The sequence below is a fragment of the Neophocaena asiaeorientalis genome, unplaced genomic scaffold, assembly GCF_003031525.2.
Source record: "Neophocaena asiaeorientalis asiaeorientalis breed wild unplaced genomic scaffold, Neophocaena_asiaeorientalis_V1.1 scaffold765, whole genome shotgun sequence".
In the NCBI taxonomy this organism is placed as follows: Eukaryota; Metazoa; Chordata; class Mammalia; order Artiodactyla; family Phocoenidae; genus Neophocaena; species Neophocaena asiaeorientalis.
In genome coordinates, this window is record NW_020172825.1 from 3706 (window position 1) to 31372 (window position 27667).

At 38.1% G+C, this 27667-nt stretch overlaps 1 protein-coding gene across 4 annotated transcripts in view; it reads left to right on the forward strand.

The window, feature by feature from the left end:
* Positions 1-2400: 2400 nt before the first annotated feature.
* The window catches only part of UBE3A (ubiquitin protein ligase E3A), a 96446-nt gene continuing 71179 nt past the window's right edge, over positions 2401-27667 (forward strand). For 3 of the 4 annotated variants that reach the window (XM_024741896.1, XM_024741895.1, XM_024741897.1), the window contains exon 1: positions 2401-2532. The gene's annotated coding sequence lies outside the window, so the exon portion shown is untranslated. The remainder of the gene's footprint in view (positions 2533-27667) is intronic. The other variant, XM_024741898.1, reaches the window with a different exon arrangement.

Consider the following 27667-nt stretch of genomic DNA (forward strand, 5'->3'; position numbering starts at 1 on the left):
CTCCTTTCACTTTATACCTGAAATGAGAAACTTAGAAACTACTGGGTCTCATTTTGCCTACAATAGCCTAACAAATTTACTACTTAACTTGGTAGCTACTAAGTTGTTTTTCTGGGAAAATGTACCTGAAGAAAAATATGGGTTTGACTTGGGAAAAAAAATTATTCATAAAAACTGATATATATGGAGATGGAACACTATTAGTATTCTAAGGATTCCTGACAATGTTCCATACTGGTAATTTTTACCAGCAAACATTTTGAAATTTGAACATGGACAAGGCAAACAGCACAGTGGGTTCTTGAAACAAGTCTGACACTAGCATCACACATAAGAATGCCTATTTAATATTAACAAGCTAAAAGGGCTATGGGTAATTTCTCCAGATTTCAAGGAGGAATTGGGATCCTCTTTGATCTTAGTAAAGAACTGGCATTTAACTGACATTTAATTAAGAGGTTTATTTCTCTTGCCTTTAATTTTCTTGGAACTCATGGTTTTCTGCCACATTTGATATACCAGGTTATTACCAAAAAAAATTACATTATTCAGACAATTTTTACGTAAGAGGAAGTAGAATTGCTAAAAGAATCTTCATATGCTAGATATTGTAGCAATATTTTACTTTAATGAAGTCTTTAAAGATTTACACTTGCCTATTTTGATAATATGCAAAGATAAACCCTTAAGAGACTGATTTTAACTAATCTCTCCCATAAAACATAACTGCAAAGTTTCCAAATGAGAATCTGTAATGGAAGAAAATGAAAAAAGAATAAGGAACTGAGTTAAAATTGGGCATGCTTTAATACTGTCATTTATCATGTTGTCCTAGAATAATTTAAATTCCACTAGCTTATTTTTTGTTGTTGGGAAGCAGTATACATATATATATATTATATTATATATATACATATATGCATATATATATATAAGATGTTCTAAGAATGACAGCTAAATTCACTGCCATGTACTACTGTTGATATAAAGTTTGAATACTAGATGAATGGGATCTCATACAGTATTCTATGCACCAAAAGCCGCAAACCTTAAGGATATGAATTGTTAGTGACCCCATTGCAGCTTTGCTAGTAAGTGTTGCAGAGCCATAAAAAATCCTTTTAAAAAAGATGGTGACCTTGGTGCTAAATGTGAAGGCGCACGGCTTTAAATGGATTCAGTCGTCATACGGATCAGAATTAGCCTGTATCCAGCTGGGGTCAACTAAGGGGCCACTTTCTCTTTATCGACAACCTACTGAAGGTCAAAATTGCAGGAGACAGGCTTTCACCTTCATGTAAACTAGTGACACATCGTGTGTTGGCAAAAGTCCTAAGCAGATGACCTTGGTCCCCTGAAAGCTGGTCCGCACTCTTGGGCTACCTCTGCAATGTTTACAAAGCAGCTCAGGGCGTAAAGGGGTTGGGATCGGAGACCTAGAATATGGAGTGTTCTGCCCCACCGCGGGGCTAGCAGCTTTCAAAGCCCCCTTGGCGCAATTTCGGAGCCGATTCATTCCCCAACAAAATCGGGATCGTCCAAGTTCAGGCACGTTCCTCGGTTGGGTTGACCACGGGACTCGCCAACACTCCAGAGGGCTCCAGGGCGTTTCCGGAGTGTACCGCCTGCTTTCTGTCGGGCCACAGACCACGGTGGCTCAAAAGAGGCATCGCCCCCTCTTCCCAGTGCCAATATGGCGACCAACCTGGTGGGACTCCGAGGAGGCGCTAGCTACTTCCCCTTCCCAACAGCCCCTGCGCTGGCGACGACGGCAAGCAGGAGGGGAGCGGAGCTGGCGGTGGAGGGCGGGGCAGAGCGCGGCGCCCTCCCGCCCGCACACCGGCCCCGCCCCGCGTCCGTGCGTCCAGGCCTGGAGCCCTCTCCCGGCCGGGTGGCGCGCGCTGCCTGCCGGGATACTCGGCCCGCCCAGCCAGTCCTCCACGCTTACGCCGCGGCCGCGAGATCCGCGTTTTTCCCAAGATGGTGGCGCTGGGCTCGGGGTGACTGTAGGAGACGATAGAGCCCGACTCGCCTTCGCCGGAACCTCGACACACCGCCCTTCTCTTGCTCGCGCACCCCGCCTCCGCGTAGCCTTCCGCCGGCTCGGGCGCCCGCCATCAGCCGCCGCGCCGACTTGCGCTTCACCTCTGCCGACCCGGCGCTCACGGCCGCGGGCGGCGGCGCCTCTCTCGGCTCTACTTCGGGGCTGTACTCGGACCACCTCGCGCCTAACCGCGGCCAGGCGGGCCGCGTAGCCCCCCGGTGCGGACAGGCAGCGGCGGAGCGGCGGCTGGCGACGAGCGCGGGGTTTTCTGCGGCCCCTGCGCCTCCTTTCCCGGTCCCGGTCTCCGGAGAAGGAAGCGCGGGTCCCGCATGAGCGCCGGCGGTGGCGGCAGCGAAAGGGAACGAGGCGGTGGCGGGCGGAGGCGGCGGGTGAGGGCTGCGACGACCAGTGAAGCGGCTGCTGCTGCTGCTGCTGCTGCTGCTGCTGCTGCTGCGGGGGCCGCAGCCCAGGCGCGGGGGCGACGACAGGTCAGTGTGGCTGAGGACCGGGCCTGGGCCGGGGCGGCCGGGTGGCACCTCCCATCGTCCCCTCGGCCGCCCAAGTCCCCCTTCGGGGCAGGCTCCGGCGAGGGTAGGGACGCCCCCACCCCCGCCGGGGCGAGTGTCTGGGGGCGCGCGCGGTCTGGAGAGGCCGGTGCCAGAAGTAGGCCTCTGCTAGCAGCGGCTGTTGCTGCTTCTGCCGTGACTGTCAGTCCTGGCTGGGCGCCGCAGGGAGGGAGGGTTTTGTCGCCCGAGGGGACACGAGCGGGCCCGGGGCGGGGCGTGCTGGCGATCGAGAGGTGGCCCTTCTTGGAGTGGGGCTAGCAGGGCCGGCCTGGGCCTCAGGCTGGGAACGGCGGGCCTTTTCCTTCCAAGGGGAGCTCTTCCTTGCTGTTTTCGAGGTTTTGGCCTTCTTGGTGAAGAAATATTTAGACGTGTGCTTTGGTGGGTTGGGGTTTTGGGGGTGGACTGGTGGGGAGGGAGGGCGGATGAAGTGTTAAATCAAGCCCAAGGGTTGTGTTCACAGATTACTCATCGAGATTCTGAAATTAAACGTGAGCTACTGGATTTGCTGGAGACTATTAAATGCAAACCTGCAAACAGTTGGCCCTTTTTTTTTTTTACAGTTGAGAAAATGAAAAGGACTCGTCATGGTATGGAGGATTTTGTTGGTAAAGTCAGAATTTAATGCGACAGATGTTTTGATCCATAAAATTGTTAAAAATAATTTTAATACGACGCTGGTTGGTTAATCTTAGAATCCTTGAAAGATAATTTAGTTTCCGAATTTTTTAAAACGTTCTGTGGATATGTTAAAAAAGAAACATTACAAAGTCTGTTATTATATTTATTAAGTGGCTAGGGTGCCGTCGAAAATGTCAGCTAATGGCATATGGGATTTACAGTCCGAAGTTACCCTCCATCAATCAGAAAGGAATACAGGTATGACCCATAATTTCAGATCATTCCACTATCTGTCATATTGAGAGAAGCAGCAGATTACCCCAGAATTTTGTCTGGGGTCAGGGGGAGAAGGGGGATTGAAATGGAAACGACCTAAAGTTCAGAAGTACAACTGTTAAAAAGTTACTTGTGAAAGACACTTGAGATACCCAGTAAATGTTGTCAAGTGATTTGGACAAGAGGGCTGAGAAGTGTTTATCTTACACCTCTGACGAGTAAGTACCCTTACTTAAGAGATTATTTTGTAAAGCATGTAAAAAAGTTTAGAGTTTAGGAAGATAGAAAGAAGTGGAAATAACTTTGGAATTAGATCCTGCTTGTAAATCTGAACTGCTTATCACATTTTTAATGAAAAAATACAGTATTAATGATGGTGCTGCTAAATCCAAAGAATGACCAGAAGCCCATTAAAGAAATTATTAATCATGACAAAACAGAAACAAGAAGTAGCTTGAAGAAATAATGATCTCAGGACTTCCCTGGTTGGCCAGTGGTTAAGACGCTGGGCTCGAAATGCAGGGGGCCGGGGTTTGACCCCTGGTCAGGGCACTAGATCCCGCATGCCACAACTAAGAGCCCGAATGCCACAGCTAAAAGATCCCACATGCCGCAGCTGTAACCTGGCGTAGCCAAATAAATAAATATTAAAAAAAGAAAAGACTTAAACTCCTGTGGCACTAACGGAATGCTTTAAATAGCAAACCAAAAACAGTTTTAAAAAAATTGAAAAATTAGAACGTAAACTATGAAAGTCTTATTGTGTCAGTATTTACTAAGTAGCATTAATGTGCTGAGTAGCATGTACACCATCTTCTGACATTGCTGGGTTACTGAGGAGTTTACACAGAGACACAAATTACAATGTTCTGATTCATTTTCACAGGTTTTATATGCTGCTTGTATTTCATATCTCTTAAATTTACACTTTTTTTCATGGCTTAAAAAAAAGCTTCTTAAGTAAGTAGTCAGAAGCGAGAGGAAGACACATTCTCATCCAACTTGCCCAGTCCATTTAACAAGATTTGTTGGGTACCTACAGTGTCTTTGACACGTAACATTTAATGTTTTATTCCTTAAACCATAGATCACTTCTAAATGACTCCTCCTCTCTCCCCTCCAAAAACAATCCTCTCTCCCCTTAAAAAAATATTTGGAATAATTTGCTGTTTCTCTCAATATGCAGTCAGTGGAATAATATAAAACTATGGATCATACCTAAGTTTTTCAGCCCAAACACTTAAAGTAAGTGTCTGTTTTCTTAAATGATTACTGGTCATGTTCTTCAGTCATGTTTTGCCCTTTTGTTTAGACCTGTAGTTGTATAGGTCAAAATGTAGAAACATGACATTAAGTATACATATGCAGCTGTTAAAAAATAAGTTTTATGATTTTTATGAGTGAAGACTAATTTTCAGAAGTGATTTTTCAAGTAAAATACTTGGGTAAAGTTTTAGATGCTCTTTTCATAATGATTCAGGATGACAAAATTTTGGCTGATTTTGATAGTCCCTGCTCTCTCCCCACTGCAAATGTAAAGGTAAAGTATAAAAACCAAAGACATTATGGTATGTATAGTGGAACTAGCTTTGGAGTTAGATCCTGCTTTTAATTCTGGCTTACCCTGGTTGTCTGACCCTTGGCAAGTTAGTTAATCTCGAGCCGCAAGTTTTGTCATCTGTAAAATGGGGTGGTGAGACTAACTCAGAGTTGTGAGGATTAAAGCATGTGCAATGCCTAACACATAGGCACTTAATAAGTATTATCCTTTGAAGTCTTCCTACCCAGTTTTTCTGAATGTTCTCAAAGCACCTTATAGACAGTGGACTCTAACATATTATCCTTTACATTGTTATTTTGCTTACTGGCTTTGAACTCACTTTTTAAGGACAAGGACTTCTAGTGTTTACCAGAGAGTGTGTTACCAGAGTATGGATGACTTAGTTATCAGCTAACATTTATTAGGTATCTACTGTGGCTACTCTGAGCTGAGCTTGGTGTAGGGGCTATAAAGACAAGACTCATGTCTCTGTCTTTTGGAAGTGTATAGTCTAGTGACTTTCTCCATATAACAATTTTTGTGAAACCCTGTCAAATAATGGAGCCGCATTCTCCTGGTGCCCTTCCACTCCTCAGGCAGTTCTATGGACTCAACACCTCCTACTCCCAGCTCCTGTTCTAAAGAATATTGTTTTACTGCTTCCTTTATACACTGCCTGGCACATGTTAGATACTTCATATCTTGGTCCCAATCCTCCACCCAGTGTCTGGCACATAGTGTGTTAGTGTTTGTGTGTATGTATATGTATAAAAAAAAAAATTTACTTTGGCAAGTTGCCTGTAAATACTCCGCTATTTTTCTGGGACAGTCATCATTCTGTCTTCTGGTTATAAATTCACAGAAGTTGTGAGCCTGAGTAGGGCTATTCCTGTTTTACACATGAGGAAATTGAAGTGCAGAGCTTTAAGATGGTTTTCTTAAAGTCACCAGGTGGCAGAGCCAGGGCACATTTGGAGCCTCCGGACTCCAGGTCAGGACTCTGCACATAATGGTACATGTTCTGTCTTACCTGTTAGGAGGCGTGTTACTTTGCTTTGAGAATGCCCACCCACCTTATTGCAGTTAAGTGAGTATTTTCTATGATATTAGTAGAAGGCAACCTTCAACAAGATGCCTTTTCTGACCATAGCAGTTACTGGAGGAAGTGGGGCTTTTTCTTCTAATAAAGAAAATAAAGTAAAATTACAGTAAGTGGAAATAGTGTTAATCTACAAGCCTATATCCTATGTCCAAAACATGAGATGTTTGAAATACTTAAAGATGCTACATAAATAGGTTTTTCCTTTTTCCTTTTTTTTTTTGGCTGCACCATGCAACGTGCGAGATCTTAGTTCTAGGGATCGAACCCACGCCCCCTGCAGTGGAATTGCGGAGTCTTAACCACTGGACCACCAGGGAAGTCCCTATAAATAGTTTTTTAATGAGATTACTTACAAATACATGATAAATTTCTTTGCCAACTTTTCATTTAATCTCAAAATTGTCACAGTGCTTTGATCTGAGTTATCTGTTATCTTTAACATAAATACCATTATGGATAGTAAGTTAAAAAAAAAGATCATTAAGTATAAGGTCTATCTGAAAGTGAAATAAGGCTAGTACTTTTTTTTTTTTTTTTTTTACTGTTGTTTGCACATGAGATTTAGCTGACAGTTATTACGGTTTGATTCTAAGTCTTGTGACTGTGAACGCCCTAAAATTATATGTAAAAATTTAAGTGCTTTAGAGTCTCAACAGGTTCTGTGAACGAAAGCCATGGAGAACCATTGATGTGGAGGAAGAAACACTAACTTTGGTGTCAGAAGATTGTGGGTTCATCCTTCTTCTCTAGCTTCCTAGCTGGGCATGAGTAGGCCATTTAGCTTTCTAAGCCTTGACTCTGTTCCTTCTGTCAAGTAAAGGTGATACTTGCTTTGTTTCTGAGGAATGATTTTCAAATGAGGTCATTCTTGAAAAAGTAAATTAATGGTACTCTATAAAGTGACCTTATAACTGATTTAGTGACTTGCCCAAGAAAACACGTTGGTTAGTGGTGGACAGACCGTTGGAACCTTAGTGTATTTTCATGCTTTTCTCTACTAACATTTTTAACTTTTCCATAGAAATATTATTTTTGGAAATACTTAGTATATGAATTTATTTTATATTTGGTAACTACATTTGAAATAAACAGTAGATCTTCATAGTTAGTGATGCATTATTCAGTATTATTAGTCCAAAGTCAAATCACTTCTGTAATTTGCTTTACTTTTGACCTCTCCTGTTAATGTGATAAAGGCAAGTGAATCATAAGGTTGACCTGAAAGGAAAAGAGGTTTTGGAGACTTAGAACCTTACTAGATTAAATTATTCCTGAAGTTCAATTTTAGGAAATCTTCTGGAATCTCACATAAGATGTCATATGTGGATTGTGGAAGAGAATCCTAAGTAAGACTTCATTAATTAAAGTCAACATCTGTGCTGCAAATAAAGCAAGGAGGTGGTGTACGAGCCCTGAACACTTAACCCAAGTAGGATAAAAATCTTCTTTCAATGAAACTCTTGGCTTGCCAGTGTGGAGACTACTGTGGTGACTCTTTAACAGTTGATTGTGTTCCAGAAGTTGATCTTCTGCCCTTTGGGAAGAGATGAGGTTAGTCAAGCATAGATCTCTTTATGTTGCAGAAATAAAACATGAAACTTTTTTTTTTTTTGACCTGTCTCTTTGTGGTATGCAGGCTTGTAGCTCTTTTTTAGGTCTTAATAGGTGTCCATTTTTCATACTTTCAGTAATTCAGAATGTTCCTTTTCACATTTGAGACAAGTAGTGCTACACACAAATTACATAGCTAGGGGCTGAATGAAGATGCTACCAGTACTTTACACATATTCTTTTCATTTGTTGACTTGTGTCTCCTTGTATCAAAAAGAATGGCTTATCCATTTCAAGTCTCTAATAGACGTCTACCTCAGCAGTCTCCTTGAATGTGAGAAATAGTCTTAGGATTAATTGCCCTTGTGAGCTGTAGCCAATATGCTAACTCAGTTATTTTTATATTCTTTGTGATGCAGCGTAAATTCTGAATTTTCCTTACAAATTAAATATACAAACAGTAGAAAGAATAATACAACAACCATGTATGTACCACTCAGTATGGACAAATGTCACATTTTGTCACTTGCACTCTTTAGCACCCTTTCTAAAAGGGATGTTCTTTATTTTCTTCTCAGATGATAGCTCTAGCACTGCAGATACCACTACAGGAATTTCTTCATACAACAAATACTTTCCTATCTTTTATCATATGTAAAGCATAATCCTGATTTTTGGAAGGGAAAGGATGAGATGCCCAGCAGTGTTTTCTATATAAAGCTAATGGGTCACAGGGAGAAATTTGGGTTATTTCCAGCTTATTAATTACCTTAGTACTTTTTTCTTAGGAATTCTGCTTATTGTGCCTTGTGTTTCTGTTTGCCAATATTGATAACCTTACAGTGTGCCATGAATAAGGATACTAAATATTTACCTTTGCTAAATAAAGTTTTTGTTTTGAGACTTAAAAAATACCTGTCTTTTGAACACCTATTGTATGTGACATGTATACTAATTGATAAATCCCATTTCACACAAAGAATATTTAGGTAACATTTTTTCTAGTTTTCTGAAGTGAGCTGATAATGTGCCGTATTCCATGTTGGTGATAGAAAACTATGCTGTTTAAGATAATCCAAATTTAGAGCTCCTAAGAAATGAAAACCTTCCCTAATTAGTTAAGCTGCTTCATTCATATTCAATTTCTTACACATTTTGCTATGTCTGTAACATATTGTTATAGAATGTTTATGTCCCCCCCAACCCCCAAATTCATATGTTGAAATCCTGACCCCCCATTGTGATGGCATTAGATGGTAGGGCCTTTGCGAGTTGATTAGGTCATGAGAATGGAGCCCTCATGATGGAATTAATGCCCTTTAAAAGACTCCAAAGAATTCCCTCCCTCCCTTCTGCCACTGTGAGGATCTAGCCAGAGGATGGCCATCTATGAAGCAGGAAGGTGATTCTCGCCAGGCATCACATCTGCCGGTGCCTTGATTTTGGACTTCCTGGGCTCCAGAACTGTGAGAAATTTTTGTTGTTTATACACCACCCAGTCTATGGTATTTTGTTATATAAGCAGCCTAAATGGACTAGGACACATATCAAACATGTTTAAAGAACAGAGGAGGAAAATAGGAAATTAAATCGATAAAATTTGGTAGCTAACGGAGGGGTACATTGTGCTTGATAAAATGGAACTGCTTTTTTTTGAATTTTATTTTACTTTTTATAGAGCAGGTTCTTATTAGTTATCTATTTTGTGCATATTAGTGTATATATGTCAATCCCAATCTCCCAATTCATCCCACCACCACCACCGCCGCCCCCGCCACTTTCCCCCCTTGGTGTCCATACGTTTGTTCTCTACATCTGTCTCTATTTCTGCCCTGTAAATGGGTGGAACTGCTTCTTAAAAGTTGACTTTAATGTTGACATGAGAACACTTAAGTATAATATACTAGAAAAGCTGAACAAACATTAGACTTTCATATACATAAAACTAGATTTCTGCATTTAAAATCATCTATTTCTTTAAATTTAATTATTACCCAGTGTACTATATTTCATATTATCTTCAAAATAAAAAGTAAAATCTTAGGGTTTCATTTAACTCAGTATCTGAGTCAGTCTCCTCCCTCCTCAAAATTCCTCTTACATGTTTTGGGTAGATGAAGGGTAGGGAGGGGTGAACTTAAAAATAGATGGATCCAAGTTGTAAAATATTGATAGGTCACTTAACTCAGCTGAAATTAAACTATTTACTCCTGGATTGAAGATTCTGTGTGAACACTAAATATTTGCTGTCTCTCTCTTTTTTTTTTTTTTCCGTGTGCTGTTTTAGGTATTTATAAGTGCTGGATGAATGAGCTACTTTTTAGTTAGTTCAGGACTACTTTTAGATATGTGCTGTGGGCTAATGAACTATGATCAGGATATAATGAAGTATGATCTGGAACAATCCTCTAGGCCTCAGAACTTCAAGTAATTTTAAGTAAAGATGGACTAGGGGTCAGCCTGGATAGTGGGCCAGAGACCCACTTTACTGCCTATTCCTGTGCTGAATTTGACAAGGCACTCCTAGGAGAGAGAGAGAGAGAGAGAGAGAGAGAGTGTGTGTGTGTGTGTGTGTGGCTGTGGCCTCTCCCGTGTGTGTGCGCGCATGTTCTCACACATGCCCATTCCATATTACTAGCTGACACCAGGTTTTGAGAAGTTGGGGCTGATGGCTATTCAGCCTACCAAGGTTTTCTCTCCAGCGAACAAGGTCTAATCCCCTTAAGTGCTTTTTTAGCTACGTAGTATGTGTTTAAAATGGCGATGACTACAATAGTATTTATTTTGTGTTCTTATTCTGATATCTTTCCTTAGTTCTTTTATAAAGGAAGTAGTTTGGATTAGAAGATCTCCAGAGTAATTTTCGACTTGGATATTATATGCTCACTTTTTAAAAAATATATGTATATATTTTAATTAAAAAAACATTTAAAACAGTAAATAATATATCAGGTACTTATTTACCCATCACTCAGAACTATAAATTATGCCTTTTGATCCTTAGCAAACCAGATGCAGTCTTACACATGCATTTGTAGCCACCTCACCCCCAAGTCCTATTACCTTCTCTCTTTACCCAAGGTAATAACTATCCCGAGGTTCTTGAATTTCATATCCTTGTTTATACTTTTACTGTATATGTGTACTTGTATCTGTAAATGCTATATATGGTGTTGGATTTTGTGTTTTAAAATTTTTACAAAATGGTATTGTTACTGTACATATCTTTCATCAGCTTTTTTTTTTTAAACTATTTTTTGGGATATGTATGTTGATGCATGTAGCTCTAGTTTAGTTTAACTGCTGTATAGTACTCCATTGTATGATAATATCAAATATATGTGTCCCACTACTAATGGATATTTTGAGTTTTTTCCTTTTTCGCTATTATAAACGATGCTGCAGTGATCATGTTGACACATTTCTTTGTGCACATATTTCTTTGGGAAGATTCATGGAAGTGAAACTGCTGGGAAATAGATTGTGAATAACTTTACTGGATGTTGCTAAATTCTTCTCTAAAATGGTTATGTCAGTATATACTTTTTTTTTTTTTTTTTTTACCACCAGGGAAGCCCGGTTATGCCAGTATATACTTTATCAGCAGTGTACGGACATTTCTTTTTCCAGCATCCTAGCCCATACTTGAGATTGTCAGATTTTTAAACTTTTGCAAATTTGATGGGTGTGAAATTTTAGCAAAATATTACTCTCATTTTAGCATTTCCTTGATTATTCTGGGTGGTGGATATATGGATATGAATTTTATTATTTTCTGTATGTTTTAAATGTTTCATAAAGAAATGGTTTAAAAGAAAATAAGAGACAACGTGTTATACAACGTTTATGTTGTAAAGGATCTTGGAGATCATCTCATCCAACATTCTTTATGATGCAGCCGGGAAAGTTATCAGAATAAGAATAAAATATGAAACCCTACTTATTGTCCTTTGTGATATTCTCTTTTGGGATATATCTCAATTTTTGAAGTGAAGCTCACGAGTCTTTTCTTTTATGATTTCTGTTTTTTATTGAAGAAATCCCTTTTAATATTGTCTGCAAATAGTTGAGAGGTTTTTGTTGTTGTTTATTTTTTTGCATTTAGGTCCATCTGGGAGGCAATTAGGAATCTTTTTTTTTTTAAATAAAAAACGAGTTGTCCCAACATTAAGTATTGAATCTTTTCCCCATTAAATTTTTTAAATATCACCTGTATCATCTGCCAAATGCTTGGGTTTGATTTTAATTTTTTTTTTTAAACACTGGTAGTACATTGTTTTATTTCAAATAGCTTTATGTTAAGCTTTGAAGTGTGAGTCAAAGCCTACTCCTTTATTCATTTTCAGAACTTTTATTCTTACACTTTCACTCTTCCATAATAATTTAAAAGCAGTGTATCAAGTTTCTTTGCGGATATTAATTGGAATTGCATTGAATACATCAATTAACTTGAGAATTGACATAGTTTATCTTGCCATTTATTCTGTATTTTACAGTTTTCTTCCTAAATTCCTTTTATACATACCTTGTTAAATTTATTCCTAGATATTTGATCTATACATATTTTTTTGCACTGTAAATAGGATCTTTTTTCTGTTACATTTGATCATTGCTGGTGTTAATTTTGTATCCATTAACTTGGGTGAACTCCATCAGTTTTATTAGTTTATAATTCTTTTAGATTATTATAAACAACAATTCTCTTTTCCAGTGAACTTTTAAAAATACAAGTCTAACTTTGTTACTTTCTGTTTAAAATTATTCTTTGGCTTTCTGTGGCTTTTAGAATAAAATGCAGAATCCTTAATTGGTCTACAAGGTCCCATCTGACCTGGATTCTCTCTGCCTCCTAAGATTTAATTCACACTCTCCTTTGTTTGGAACCACCTAACAATATTGGCCTTTTTTTCAGTTTTTTGAACTATCCAGGCTCCTTGTTGCAAACCTTTTGCCCAGTGCATTTCAGTCTGCCTAGAACACAGTTAGCCAACAAATTTTATCCATCCTGTAGGGTTCAGCCTAAATATTACTCAAGGAAGCCTTCCTTTTAGAATCTCTTTGTACTTACTAGTATTAGGGCTTTCTTGTATGGTATGATTATTGAATTCTGTGTTTCCTGAATAAGTGCTTAGCTCAACTGACATTAAATAATTACTTTTGAATTGAAGATTCAATGAGAAAAATAAATGTCGGTCTCATTTTTTTTTCATGTGCAGTTTCAGGCATTTGTCAGTGTTGGATGATTACTGATTGATCAGAATTGCATTTTTTTTCCAGTTAGAGAAATATTACTCCAGTTGGTAACTGCTCAAAAGAAAATTTGTAATTAGGCTACACTTAAGTATTTTACTAGACATTAATAGAAAATTAAATGTTCTCAATGTTTAATATTTATGTCCTTCGAGTATGGATGGTCTTTAGAAAAACAATTTTCTGTCTTTTAACAGATGCAATCTAGTTCACTTAAAATTATATGTTGTGAATTTTTTTTTTTTTTTGCGGTATGCGGGCCTCTCACTGCTGTGGCCTCTCCCGTTGCCGAGCACAGGCTCCGGACACACAGCCTCAGGGGCCATGGCTCACAGGCCCAGCCGCTCCGTGGCATGTGGGATCTTCCCGGACCAGGGCACGAACCCATGTCCCGTGCATCGGCAGGCAGACTCTCAACCACTGCGCTAGCAGGGAAGCCCATATGTTGTGAATTTTTAAAAGCATTTTGAAGTTAAATTAGAAGCTAATGGTCTTTTATCCTTAATTCAGATTTTATGACTTTAGATGCTACATTTGATAGATGAAATGTAATAAATTAAACATAAAATAGTGTTCATGATTATTTCTAGGAAAACTCACCTACCTTTAGTTATTTTAGTATATTGCATTATAAATATTTTTTGTGTGTGCGCTGGATACTAATGTAATTCTGTGTTTAATTTTAGGTTAAGTTCTACGTAAGATTGAACTCAATTTAACTATTGTGCAGAAAGAACCCAGAGGAAAATTTCAGAATAATAAGTCATTGGGACTATGTGTGTGGCACATTGCTTTTGTTTTCAGATCATGGAATTGTTGATTGTAATAAGTGATTTATAATTAAAGTCAGGAAATTGAAATAATTCTGGTAATTTGGAATTTTTAAAGGCTTTCCATAGATGACACTTGGGATTTACACTGAGATAAGATTCTCTCACTGCTAGTAAGTCACATAATAAACACTTAAGTAAACACTGGGGAAAGATAGCATTTTAATGTTGACAGATCATGGGTTTACCTTTTATAGTTTTTCAGACAGGTAAATAAGCATAGTTTGTTTACTTTTGAAAATGTTCACAGAACCCAGAGAGAGGGGAGGGCCAAGGGTCACATTAGAGAGTTCCGTTCTTTTCTAATGCACAGTGATTGTGATCCTAAAATTTTACTCCTGTATATAAACTGACCATACACCGAGATTTGCCAGCATGGCCTCAATTTTAAATGTTAGGTTATTCCTGTAAATCATAAAACCAGAAATCCTAGAACTTTCATATTTCCAGAGAGCCTTTTATATGTCATGGTTGGTTGCCCCACCCCTCAAATATTGGTGTGTAGAATTAATTATTTTTGAGAATAAGGAAATACAGAAAAAAATACGTATTTTTAAAGTATAAAAAGAAGTGGAAGTTTTCCTTTCTTAGCCAATTCCAAAACTTAACTGTTGTTCAATTTAAATGTAGAAAAACATAAAAACATCTGGTGAATACCAAACAAATACATCTGTGTAACAGATACTTGTAGTTTTTTTCTTTTTTGGGGTGGTTTATAAAAAATCATTCCATACACTTTTTATAATTTCCAACTTTATTGAGATATAATTCACATACCATAAAATCCACCATTTAGAGTGGGTTTTAGTATATTCAATTGGCAACCATCACCATTATCTAATTTTAGAACATTTTCGTCATCCCCAAAAGAAACCCTGTACCTGTTAGCAGTCATTCACCATTCTTTCCTTCTTCAGCCCCTGAAGAGTGGCAACCACTAATCTGCTTCCTTACTTTATGGGTTGCCTATTCTGGACGTTTCATATAAATGGAATCATAAAATATATGTCCTTTTGTGTATGTCTTCCTGTACTTAAATGATATTTTGGAGGTTCATATTACATTGTATGAGTATACACATACTGTTTATTCAGTAATCAGTTGATAACTTTGGATTGTTTCCATTTTTTGGTTATTATGAATCATGTTACGAACATTCATATATAAGCTCTTTTGTGTGGACATATAAATTCATTCTCTTGGGTAAGTACCTAGGAGTGAAACTGTTGGGTCTTAGCTAACTAACTGTGTTTAACATTTTGAGGAACTGCCAAACTTTTTTTCCAAAGTGGCTGCACTATTTTACAGTTACATCAGCAGTATATGAGGGTTCTTTCTAATTACTTCCTTGACAAACCAATTGTCTGTCCCTTTTATTTTAGTCATCTTGTGGACGTGAAGGTATCTTTGTGATTTTGATTTGCATTTGCTAAATGACTAATGATCATCATTTCATGCCCTAATTGTCCATCTTCAGAGGTCTATTTAGATCCTTTGCTGTTTTAAAATTGGGTCATTTTTCTTTTTATTGTTGGCTTTTAAGCGTTTTTATATGTTCTGGATACAAGTCCCTTATCAGATATATGATTTCCAAGTATTTTCCCCCAAAAGGTTGTTATTTCACTTTCATGATTGTTTCCTCTGAGGCACACAAGTTATAAATTTTGGTGAAGTCCTGTTTGTTTTTCTTTTGTTGTCTTTGGTGTTATTTATTGTATTGGCCAAAAAGTTTGTTCAGGTTTTTCCATACATCTTACAGAAAAACCCGAATGAACTTTTTGGCCAACACAATAAGAAACCATTGTCTGACCAGTCATATAGATTTATACCTGTTTGCGTCTAAGAGTATTGTAGTTTTAGCTCTTACATTTATGTTTGTCATCTGTTTTGAGTTAATTTTTGCATATGGTGTTACATGTTTAGGGGTCCAACTTTATTATTTTTACATATAGATATCCAGCTGTCTCAGAAACATTTGCTGAAAAAGACTGTTCTTTCCCATTGAATTGTCTTGGTACCCTTGTTGAAAATCAACTGGCCATAAATGTAAGAATTTATTTCTGGACTCTCAGTTCTCTTCCATTAATCTGTATGTCTGTTCTTCAGCCATTAATACACATTCTTGGTTACTGTAGATTTGTAGTAAGTTTTGAAATTGGAAAATGTGAATATTCAAACTTGGCTCTTCTTTTTTTGGCTGTCTGGGTTCCTTGAATTTCTGTGTGAATTTTAGGGTTAGCTTGTCAATTTCTGCAAAAAGGGCAGGTGGGATTTTGGTAAGATTTGTGTTGAATATGTAGGTCTATTTGAGGAGTATTGCTACCTTAGTATTATGTCTTTTGATCCATGAACATGGGATGTCTTTCTGTTTGTTTAGGTCTTTAATTTTTTTGTGTGTTTTGTAGTTTTCGTTGTACAGGTCTTAACACTTCTTCTGTTCAAAAGAAATGTATTTTATATATTCCTAAGATTCATTCTTTTTGATGTTATTGCTTATGGAATTTTTCTTAATTTTATTTTCAGATTATTCATTGCTTGTGTATATAGATTTTTGTCCTGAACTTGTATTCTGTACAACTTGTTTTTTTCCCCTCTTAACTATTTGTTATAGAAATCTTTTCCATGTGAGTGGTTACATGTGCATCTACCTCATTCATTTAGCAAATATTTATTGAGCACCTACTATGTCATAGGCATTTTTCTAGGTGCTAGTGGAGACAGCAGTGTACAAAATCCACCAAAACTCCTGTTTTCATGGAACTTATACTTAGTAGGGAAAGAGAGATCATAAACATCAAAAACAAGATATGTAGAATATATCGTATGTTGCATAGTACTTCAAAGGAGAAAAATGAAGTGGGGTATGAAGTATTTGAGAGTGCAGGGGATGAGTGCAAATTTTAGTGTGGCCAGAGAAAACCTCACTGAGATGATAACTTGAGTAAAGAACTGAAGGAGATGCGAGAGCTAGCCATGTGGATGACTGGGGGAAGAGCATTTCAGGCAAAGGGTGTAGTGAGTAAGGAAACACTGAAGTGGGAGAGTGCCTGATGTGTTTGAGGAACAGTGAGGTGGCATGTGGGGCTGTAGAAAAGTTAATGATGGAAATCGAGTCAGAAAGGGAATGTAGGATACAGATCATTTGGTCATAATAAAGAGTTTGACGTTTACCTTTGAGTGAGATGGGAAGCCATTGAAGGTTTTTGAGCAGAGTGGAAAGTTCTGACTTAGGTTTTAGCAAGATCACTCTGGCTGCCATGTTGATCGTAGATTGAAAGAGAAGGGCAGAATCAAGAGACCAGTTGGCAGGCTATTACAGCAGTACAGATAGGAGGTGATGACGGTCGGTTGGACAAGGTGAGGCCTATCAGGTTGGTGAGAAGTGGCTGAATTATTGATACGTGTTGAAATTATAGTCTGTAGGATTTGGTGATAGGTCAGATATAAGTGTGAAATAAAGGGAGGAGTAAAAGATGACACTGAGGTTTTGGCTAGAACAACTGAAAGTATGGAGTTGAACAGTACTTTTTAGTTACTGCATTAAATCTACGTGTGGTATCACAGCCCACGTAACTACAGGTAATTTTACCGTATCAGCTTGGTGGAAAGGGAAACAAAAGAAAAAACTCAAGAAAGGAAAAGAATGTTAGATGTGGAACATATGTCCTGAAGTAAACTTGATAGAAGACTATCAGTCTTTTGACTTATATCAGCCTTTAGAACTGAACTAGGAAACTAACTCAGAGTTCATAATATATTTTGAAACTCTTTATTGTGGAATTTAGGTTGTTTAAAATTTTTTTTTTTTTTTTTTTCCGGTACACGGGCCTCTCACTGTTGTGGCCTCTCCTGTTGCGGAGCATAGGTTCCGGACGCGCAGGCTCAGCGGCCATGGCTCACGGGCCTAGCCGCTCCGCGGCATGTCGTATCTTCCCGTACCGGGGCACGAACGCGTGTCCCCTGCATCGGCAGGCGGACTCTCAACCACTGCGCCACCAGGGAAGCCCTGTTTTCAATTTTTGATATTACAAATAATGGTACATATTATTTCTGTAAGGTAGATTTCTATAAAATGACTGTTAGACCATGAGGCTATGTCAGCTTAAAGATTTGATAGATACTGTCAATTACTCTTTAAAAACTTTTTAATCAAGTTTCATTCCCAGCACATTGTGTAGGACTGCTGATTTACCTCACTGCTTATTATATAGTATCTAGTCATGAAATTAGAATTTTTTGATATAGGTAAATCTATCTATCCTTTATGGCTTCTGAGTTTCACCATGCTTACAAAGATAATACAGAAATCTCATATTTTCTAGCACTTCTATGAGGTTACTTTATAGGTTTAGATTTATAGATTTAGATCTGAATACATTCAGCATTTTTTTGAATATTGTATGATTTAGGTTTAGATTTGGATTGCATTTGGCATATGTTTGGATGTTGTGTGAAAATATCTAACTTTTCTAAGTTCTAATATCTAAATATCCCCACTTGGGCAGCTAATTCTCTAGACCAGCGGTTCCCAACCTTTTAGGCACCAGGGACCGGTTTTGTGGAAGACAGTTTTTCCACGGACAGGGGGTGGGGGTGGGTCGGATGGTTTAGGCGGTAACGCGAGCGATGGGGAGCTGCAGATGAAGCTTCTTCGCTTGCTCGCCTGCCGCTCACCTCCTGTTGTGTGGCCCTGTTCCTAACAGGCTGCAGACCAGTACTGGTCCGGGGGTTGGGGACCCCTGCTCTAGACCACCTAAGGGATCCTTTCCCCACTGATTTAAAATACCATCTTTTTATATATTGTTTTCATAAACTAAGAAAAAAATCATGTTTATTGAAGTACTGAATTTAAATCCAGTAAAGTGCACCTTTTTTTTATTTTTAAAATTTATTTATTCATCTATTTAACTTTTTTTTGGCTGCATTGGGTCTTCATTGCTGTGCGCGGGCTTTCTCTAGCTGCGGCGAGTGGGGGCTACTTTTCGTTGTGGTGGCTTCTCTTGTTACGGGGCACAGGCTCTAGGTGCACGGGCTTCAGTGGTTGTGGCACGCGAGCTCAGTAGTTGTGGCTCACGAGCTCTAGAGCGCAGGCTCAGTAGTTGTGGTGCATGGGCTTATTTGCTCCGTGGCATGTAGGATCTTCCTGGACCAGGGATCAAACCCATGTCCCCTGCATTGGTAGGTAGGTTATTTATTTTTTCTTTTTTGCGGTACGCAGTCTTCTCACTGTTGTGGCCTCTCCTGTTGCGGAGCACAGGCTCCGGATGCGCAGGCTCAGCGGCTGTGGCTCACGGACCCAGTCGGTCCGCGGCATGTGGGATCCTCCCGGACCAGGGCACGAACCTGTGTCCCTTGCATCAGCAGGCGGACTCTCTCAACCACTGCACCACCAGGGAAGCCCGGCAGGTAGATTCTTAACCACTACGTCACCAGGGAAGTGTGTGGTAGTTTTATGTTTAAATTTATAAGGAATTGATGAACTATTTTCCCAATGGTTATACCATTTTGCATTCTTACCAGCAACGTATGAGAGTTCCATTTCTTCCAAATCCTTGTCAGCATTTGATACTCTAAAATAAATTGCAGACATTCTCATGGATGTGTAGTGGTATCCCACTGCAGTTTCTTTTTCTTTAATTGTAGTAAAATATGCATAACATAAAATTTACCATCTTAACCATTTTAACTGTACAGTTCAGTGGCATAAATTATACTCACATTGTGCAACCATCATTCTTAACCCATTTTTGAAACTTGCTCATCATCCCAAACTGAAACTCCATCCCCATTAAACAGTAACCCCCCAATTTCTTCCTCCTCCCTCCAGCCCCTATTCTACTTTCTGACTACGAATTTGACTTTTTTAGGTGCTCATGTAAGTGGAATCCATGTGATGTTTGTCCTTTTCCTTTTGGCTTATTTCACTTAGCGTAATGTCCTCAAGGTTCACCCATGTTACATCATATATCAGAATTTCCTTTTTAAAGCTGAATAATATTCTATTATGTGTATATACCACATTCTGTTTAATCATTCTTTCATTGATGGAGACTTGAGTTGCTTCCTTCCTTTGACTATTGTGAATAGTGCTGCTATAAACATGGGTGTTAAAAATAGATCTCTTCAAGTCCCTGCTTTCAGTTCTTTTGGGTATATATCTAGGAATGTAATATATCTAGTAATTTTGTGTTTAATTTTTTTGAAAACCAATATACCATTTTCCATAGCAGCTGTACTGTTTTACCTTCCCACAAGGGTCCCAATTTCTCCACATCTTTGCTAATACCTTGCTAATATGTTGTTTTTATTTTTAAAAAATAATTGCCAGATAATGGGTGTGCAGTGTCATTGTGGTTTTCATTTACATTTCCGTGATGACTAATGTTGTTGATGTTTTCATGTATTAATCGGTCACATGTATGTCTTCTTTTGTGAGTATCCAAATATTTTGCACATTCTTTTTCTTTTCAGGATACAGGTCCTTTTTTAGATAGGCATGTATTCTGTATCATTACTGATTTTTTTGGGGGGGGATACTTTATTAATTAACGAGAGGAGTGTTGAAATCTTTAACTATAGTTGTGAACCCACTATCTTTTCTTTCACTTCTCTTCATTTTTGCTTCCATGTATTTTCTTTATTCTTTAATTTTTTGGCTGCGTTGGGTCTTTGTTGCTGTGCGTGGACTTTCTCTAGTCACGGCGAGTGGGGGCTACCCTTTGTTGTGGCATGCGGGCTTCTCATTGCGGTGGCTTCTCTTGTTGCAGAGCACGGGCTCTAGGCAGGCTTCAGTGGTTGCAGCACACGGGCTCCGTGGTTGCAGTATGTGGGCCCCTAGAGCGTGCGGGATGTGGTAGTTGTGGCACGCAGGCTCAGTAGTTGTGGCTTGTGGGCTCTAGAGCTCAGGCTCAGTAGTTGTGGCTCATGGGCTTAGTTGCTCCATGGCATGTGGGATCTTCCCGGACCAGGGATCAAACCCATGTCCCCTGCATTGGCAGGCTGATTCTTAACCACTGTGCCACCAGGGAAGTCCCCGTGCTTCATGTATTCTCAAGTTCTGTTATTAGATGCATTCACATTTAGGACTGGAAGATCTCCTTGATGAATTGATTGTTTATCATTAAGAAATATCTCTGTTCTCTGGTAATGTTCCTTGTCCTAAAGTCTGCTTTGTCTGGTATTAATATAGCTACTTCTCCTTTCTTAGGATTCGTGTTTGCATATTATATCTTTTGCTGTCTCTTTACTTCCAACTTGTATGCCATTATATTTAATAAGTCTTTTAGATAGTGTATAGTTGCATTTTTTGGATTTTTTACAGTCTCTGCTTTTTAATTTGAGCGTTCAGTCCACTTATATTTATTGTAATTTTCAATAGTAACACTACCAGGTTACTATTTATTTTCTAGTTGTACCATTTATACTACCTTCTTTTTTTCTTCCTTTCCTGATTTCTTTTGGATTGAGCATTTTTTCGGAAGTCTGTTTTATCTCCAGTATTAGCTTATACCTAACCTCTGTTTTTTTTCCAGTGGTTGCACTAGTATTTACAGTATGCACCTTAGTTTATTTCAGTCTGCCTTCAAAATTAGACCTCTTAGAGTATAATGTAAGAACTCTAATACGTTATAAATTCATTTACCTTTTTGCCATTGTAGTCTTCCATTAATTCCCGAATAGAATTTCTGATTATTTCTTTAAACAGTCAGTTGTTTTATAAAGAAATTTAAAAATGAAAAGCAGCATTCTTTGATGTTTTGCCCATATTTTCCATTTTCATTTCTTTTCCTTTGTGTAGATTTGTGTGGACTTTTTTCATGGACCTAAGTTTCTATGTGGTGTTGTTTTCATTCTACTTGAAGAATTAAAAAATTTCTAAAGCACCAGGTCTATTGGCCAAAAATATATTTCAGCTTCTATTTGTATGAAAATGACTTTATTTCACTCTTCAACATTTTATTAGGAAAATTTTCAGACTTACATGGATGTGAAATAATTGCAGAATGTAATTCCACAATTAACACTTTACTATATTTACTGTCTTATATCTATCCATCTATTAATTTGTCTTATTTTTTTGATGCTTTTCAAAGTAGGTTGTGGATGTTAGAACATCTCATCCTTAACTTCATCATATATAGTAGAATATCTCATCCTTAATTTCATCATATATAGTCAACTAAAACTTAGAAATTTAGTATTATTTAAATTCAGTATTGTTAACTGAATTTAGTATATTGTTCTGGTTATCTATTGCTCCCTAACAGATCACTCCAAACTCATTGTACCGCAAACATCAGCAGTCATTTCTTTTGCTTTTGAATCTGTACTTTTGGCAGAGACTGGTAAGGATAGCTTGTCTTGACTTCAAGCATGTGAGCAGGAGTTGAGGTAACCTAATAAGTTGAGGCTGTTATCATCTAAAGGCTTGCTCACACATCTGGATATTGATGCTGGCTGTCAGGAGCTCTGGTCTAGGACACTTAGGTGTTGCTTTTGTATATGGTTGCTTGGCTTCATTGCCAAGTGGCTGGCTTCATCACTGTAGAGTGGCTACGTTCCAAGAGTGAGTAGTATCTCAAGAGACCAAGGCAGAAGTGCATGGCATTTTTATAACCTAGCATCAAAAGTCTAGCTTATAAAAGAGCACACACTTCCACCGTACTTTCTTGATTGAAAGTCACCGAGGCTGCTCAAATTCAAGAAGTCACATAGACCCTACCAGCTGATGGGAGAATGCCAATGTTAACCTTGTAAGAAGAGCATGTGGGATGGATTATATTGTGGCTGGCCATCTTTAGAAAATACAGTCTGCCACATATACCATTCCATGTGTTTTGACAAATGCTTACATCTTTGCAACACAAAGTCCTATCAAGTTATGGAATCTGTACCCCTTCCTAGCCATTTCCTGCCCCCACATTACCCACACCCCTAAGTCAATCATTGTTGTGATCACTTTAACATAGATTAGTTTAGCTTGCTCTAGAATTCCATATAAATATAAATCATGGTACTTACTTGTATAAGGTTTCCCTTAGCATAATGTTTATGAAATTCATCTATGGTACTGCATGTGTCAGTAGTTTGTAACTACATTCTTCTCTTAAGGGACACCTGGGCTATTTTCAGTTTCTAGCTGTTGTGAAAAGCCTTCAGTGAACAGCTGTATGAAAGACTTTATGTAGATATGTATGGTTTCTTTGCTCTTGGGTAAATACCTAGGAGTGCAGTTTGGGTTCTAGGATAGTTGCCAGATCTTTTTCCCAAATTGGTTGTTTTATACTCTTACCAACAATTATATGAGAGTTTCCAGTTGCTCTACATTCTTGTCAGCATTTGGGACTGTCAGTCTTTTTGATGTAGCCATTCTGGTAGATGTATAGAGGTTTATCTTCATATTTTGAAGGATATTTATCACTTGATATATAAGTGATATATCAAGTGATAAATATGTCTAGGTTGACAAATTTTTTTTTTCAGCATTTGTTTCTGATGAGAAGTCTGTGGTTATACTTATCTTTCTTCCCCTGTACTTAAAGTCTTTTTATTTACCTCTGCTCTCTTCATTGCTGGTTTTCTTTGTGATTATCCTGCTTAGGATTTATTGAGTTTTTGGTTTTGTTTTTTTGGTCTGTGTTTATGTTTTCATCAAATTTGGAAAAGTGTCAGTCATTATTTCTTCACATGTATTTTTTTTAAAGTTAGCTCTCTTCCTTCTACACTCTTTTCCAGGGTTACTCTGTTTATATGTATGGTGTTAGACTATTTGATATTATCTTCAGGTCATTAACATTTTTAGTTTTTTTGGTCTCTGTGCTTTAGTTTACTTTGTCTTGTATTTCACTGTCCTTTTTTTTTTTTCCCCTGCAGGGTCAAATACTTTCAGATATTTTATATATTTATATAAATATGTATATATTTATTTACTTGTTGTATTTCTAGAAGTTCCATCTGATTTGTTTTCATGTATTCCTTTGAATCCTTGAGCATATTTATAATAGCTGTTTGAAAGTTCTTGTCTACTGATTCTATCAATTCTTTCATTTCAGGGTCTATTGATTGGTTTTTCTGTTGGTTATGGGCCGTCTTTTCCTGCTTACATATTTAGTACTTTCCTATTGGATACTGAACATTGTTATAGTCTATTGTTGAGTGGCTGAATTTTGTTGTCTTTTAAAGTGTTAAACTTTGTTTTGCCAGCGAGCTAAGTAACTCACTGGTCAGCTTGATCCCTTCAAGGCTCTATTAGGGTGTATCTAAGAGAAGGCTTTACTTTAAGGCTGGTAGCTACTACAAATGCATGGCCCTTCTTAGTTCTCTACTAAATGTCCCCAGTGTCAGCATATTTTCTTCATTCTGGTTGGGAGAAACTTAGGGATCTCCTAGTCCTGTATGAGCACTGGGGATATTTCAGCTCACAGCTCTTCTTTCCCCAGCTTCATATAGTCTTTCCCTTTATTCATGCAGTTTTGTGTATAGTGGCAGACTCGAAAGGACCCCCAAGTGACAGATTTCTGGACTTTCCTCTGCATAGCTCCCCTCTGTGGCAGTCTGTCTTATTAAAAATTCCACCCACTTCAGCCTCAACTCTGACCTCTTGCTTCTTACCTCAGTGAGACTGCTGTCCTCTGACTGGGTTTCCCTTCCATTGACTCAGGTTGGAAAGCGTCCTCCATGAAGAAATTCAAGCATTGGAAGGGTTCACCTCATTTCTGTTCGTTCTCATGGATCAGTCTCACACTGCCTGTTATCCAAGGTCTGAAAACAGCTGTTTCATGTGTTGTCCAGTTTTCTTGTTTTTGACTAGAAGCAACTCTTATATACTTTTGGATCTTTCTCTGGACTTAACTTTCTGTTCCATTTAAACATTTAGCTAATGCTCATACTGTACTGTGCTTTTTAAAATAAACTTTTGATTGAAGTATTAGTACACATACAAAAGTGTATAAATGTGCACGTAGCTTGTTTAACTTTCACACACTGAGCACACACGTTTAGCCAGCATTCAGATCAAGAAACAAGATCAGCTCTTCTGAAGCCCCTTGTGCTCTCTTTGTCACTACCTCTCTTTCCCCAAGAGTAACCACTATCCTGACTTCTACTAGCATAGATTAGATTTTCCTGTTTTTATATTTTATGTAATTAGAAACAGTCACATTTAGTTGTGTCTGGCTTCTCTCAAATAACATATTTGTGAGATTCATCTACATTGTTGGCTGTAGTCAGTTGCTTATAATTTCTGTATAGTACACTTGACCCTTGAACTAGGTAAGGGGCTGGGGGTACCCATCCCCTGCATAGTCGAAAATCTGCATATATAACTTTACAGTAGGCCTTGAGAACTTTACATTTCTGTATCTGTGAATTCAACCAATTGCAGATAGTGTGGTACTGTATTAATGTATTTACTGAAAAAAAAAATCCTCGTAGAAGTAGACCTGCATGATTCAAACCTGGGTTGTTTAAGGGCCAACTATATTTTGTTTTTCATTTTGCTGTTGATGGACATTTTAGTCATTTTTGGTTTGGGGCTACTAAGAATATTGTTACTGTCAATATTCCACTGAACGTCTTCTAGTGAACATATGTACTCATTTCTATTTGATGTGTACTTAGTGGAATTTTTAAGTCATAGGGTAAATGACTAAACTAAATGATTTAGTTTAAATAGATACTGTCAAAGTTTTTTGAAGGGGTTGTATTGATTTTAATTATACTAAAATATTTTATGCTTTAGTCCCTGGTAGAACAAGTTCTTGGGAGAGAGGCATTATTCTTCTTTGAGAAAAATGAAAGTTTCATGGTTATTCTTACATGTTTGACCTTCAAAATAAACTTCTGTTAGATTGGCATTGGGTTAAATTTGTGTTAATTTGGAATTAAAGGATACCCTTGTTTGTGCATCCATGAATTGCATTTGGAGCTAGTTTAGAATCCTTTGTCAGGCCATGATCCTCATTCCTTTTTTTTTCCTTGTAGAGGGAGGTGTGGTGTCAAGAAAACAATCCCCATTACTATGAAAATAAACATATGGATGAGATGAGCACTACCTTCTACCAGCTTATAGCTAGAGGCACTGAGAAATGTATTCAGATAGCTATAATGTATAAAATAATAAATTTAGGGTGGAAATTAAGAAATTATTTTATAGTATTAGGAACATATAGTTCCCAGACAAGACAGTGGTTATTTACAGAAGAGCTTAGAGAACTCTGTGAGATACAGCCTTTAAAATGAGTAGAGTTTTTTTAAACAGGGCATAATAGGTGGGTGGGGGGTGAAAGTTAGCAAAGGAGAGAGAAGTATTTCTGAGTGAAGTGTCGTGAGAAACAGAAGCATTGAAATTAGAAATACAGATGGCCAGTATGTGATAGCCAGTAATCCAATGATGGGACTAGATCAAGTACTTGGTAATGATGTCATAGAGTGGGCAGTAAGGCTTGTATGAATGGGTGGAAGCCGGTGGCAGGGACTTCATATGATAGTTTGAAATTTATCCTGTGGGCATTGGGAAAGTATAGATTTTGAGTATGAGAGTGATATGGCCAAATTTGGGTGTTTAGGAAGATAATTCTAGTGGCAGAGTCAAGGATAGAGGAAAAAGTAGAACTAGGTGAAGTAATGAGCATCTATAACATGACTATGCATGGGGCAAAAAGGATGCAAGTGATATTTCAAAGAAAAAAATTACAGGATTTGGGTATAAATTAGAAGTGTACAAGGGAAGGAGCATGGCCTTTACAATCAGACAACTTGTTTTTAATCTTGTATTCACTAGTTAAATGACCTCTAAAGCAAGTCATGTAAAAGAAAACTTTCCTCTTCATAAGATGTTTATCCTGTGAAGTATATTTTGTGAACATTTTCAAGCACTGGAAGTGTAAAAATAAAAATGAATGATATATGTGTTCTCTACAAGTGTGGTCTAGTCTGAGAGAAGAGGCTGGACTGGCAGGTTTTGGCCAAATTTTGTATAGTTTCATAGGAAATGTTACTCTGGAACAAAGCCAACAAAGGAATAATTGGGGGCAATGTTGGAGTGTGGGGGAATTTCTGAGGTAGAATTGATAGCACTGGGTGAACGGTTTGTTGTACTGCAAAGAGAGGGGCCTTCTCTTTAGAATATGACTCAGAATTTTCTAATGGGTGACTGGACTGGTAGTGGTACTATTATACCTTCCATGGTTTTTCTTAATATGTCTGGGATAAACCTTGCTCATGCCTCAAAGCTCAGTTTATATGTTACTTCATGAAGAACGTATTTCCTTTTTCCCCAGACTAAGTCAGAATACTGTATATGTACACTTAACCATATCCTGGTTTCTTCTTCACAACACTTAACTATGCATTGCAGTTACCTAGTTTATTGTGGTTTTTATTGTGCGCATTTCCCCCATTACATGGGGATACAAGATTGTCTAGTTTCTTTACCACTATGTCTTCATCCACTTAGTAGACACTCAAACATATTTTTAAACTGAGTTATAATTGACATATAACATTGTATTAGTTTTAACTAGTAGACATTCTTTGAATGACCTTTAGTATCAAACCATACATTGGTTAGGCTAAATAAAAATGAGGGGGAGAAAATAAAGAATGGCACCAATTTTTTTCATTCTGTAACTAGTAGGACAACAAGATTAGGCACATTCAGGGTGGAGTACGTTTTTTGGGAATAATTGAGCTTGATTTTAGATGCTAATGAAACAACCAAGTGCATGTGTACTATTGGTAATTGAGAGTAGCAGGCTTATGACTCAAGAGATGAAGGCTTAAAGATGTAGAGTTAGGGATCCTAAGTATAGAGAGGTGCTATAGGAATGGATGATGACATTGCACAGAAAATTAATTCTTAACCTACGAAAAGGGGCTATTGATAGAAAC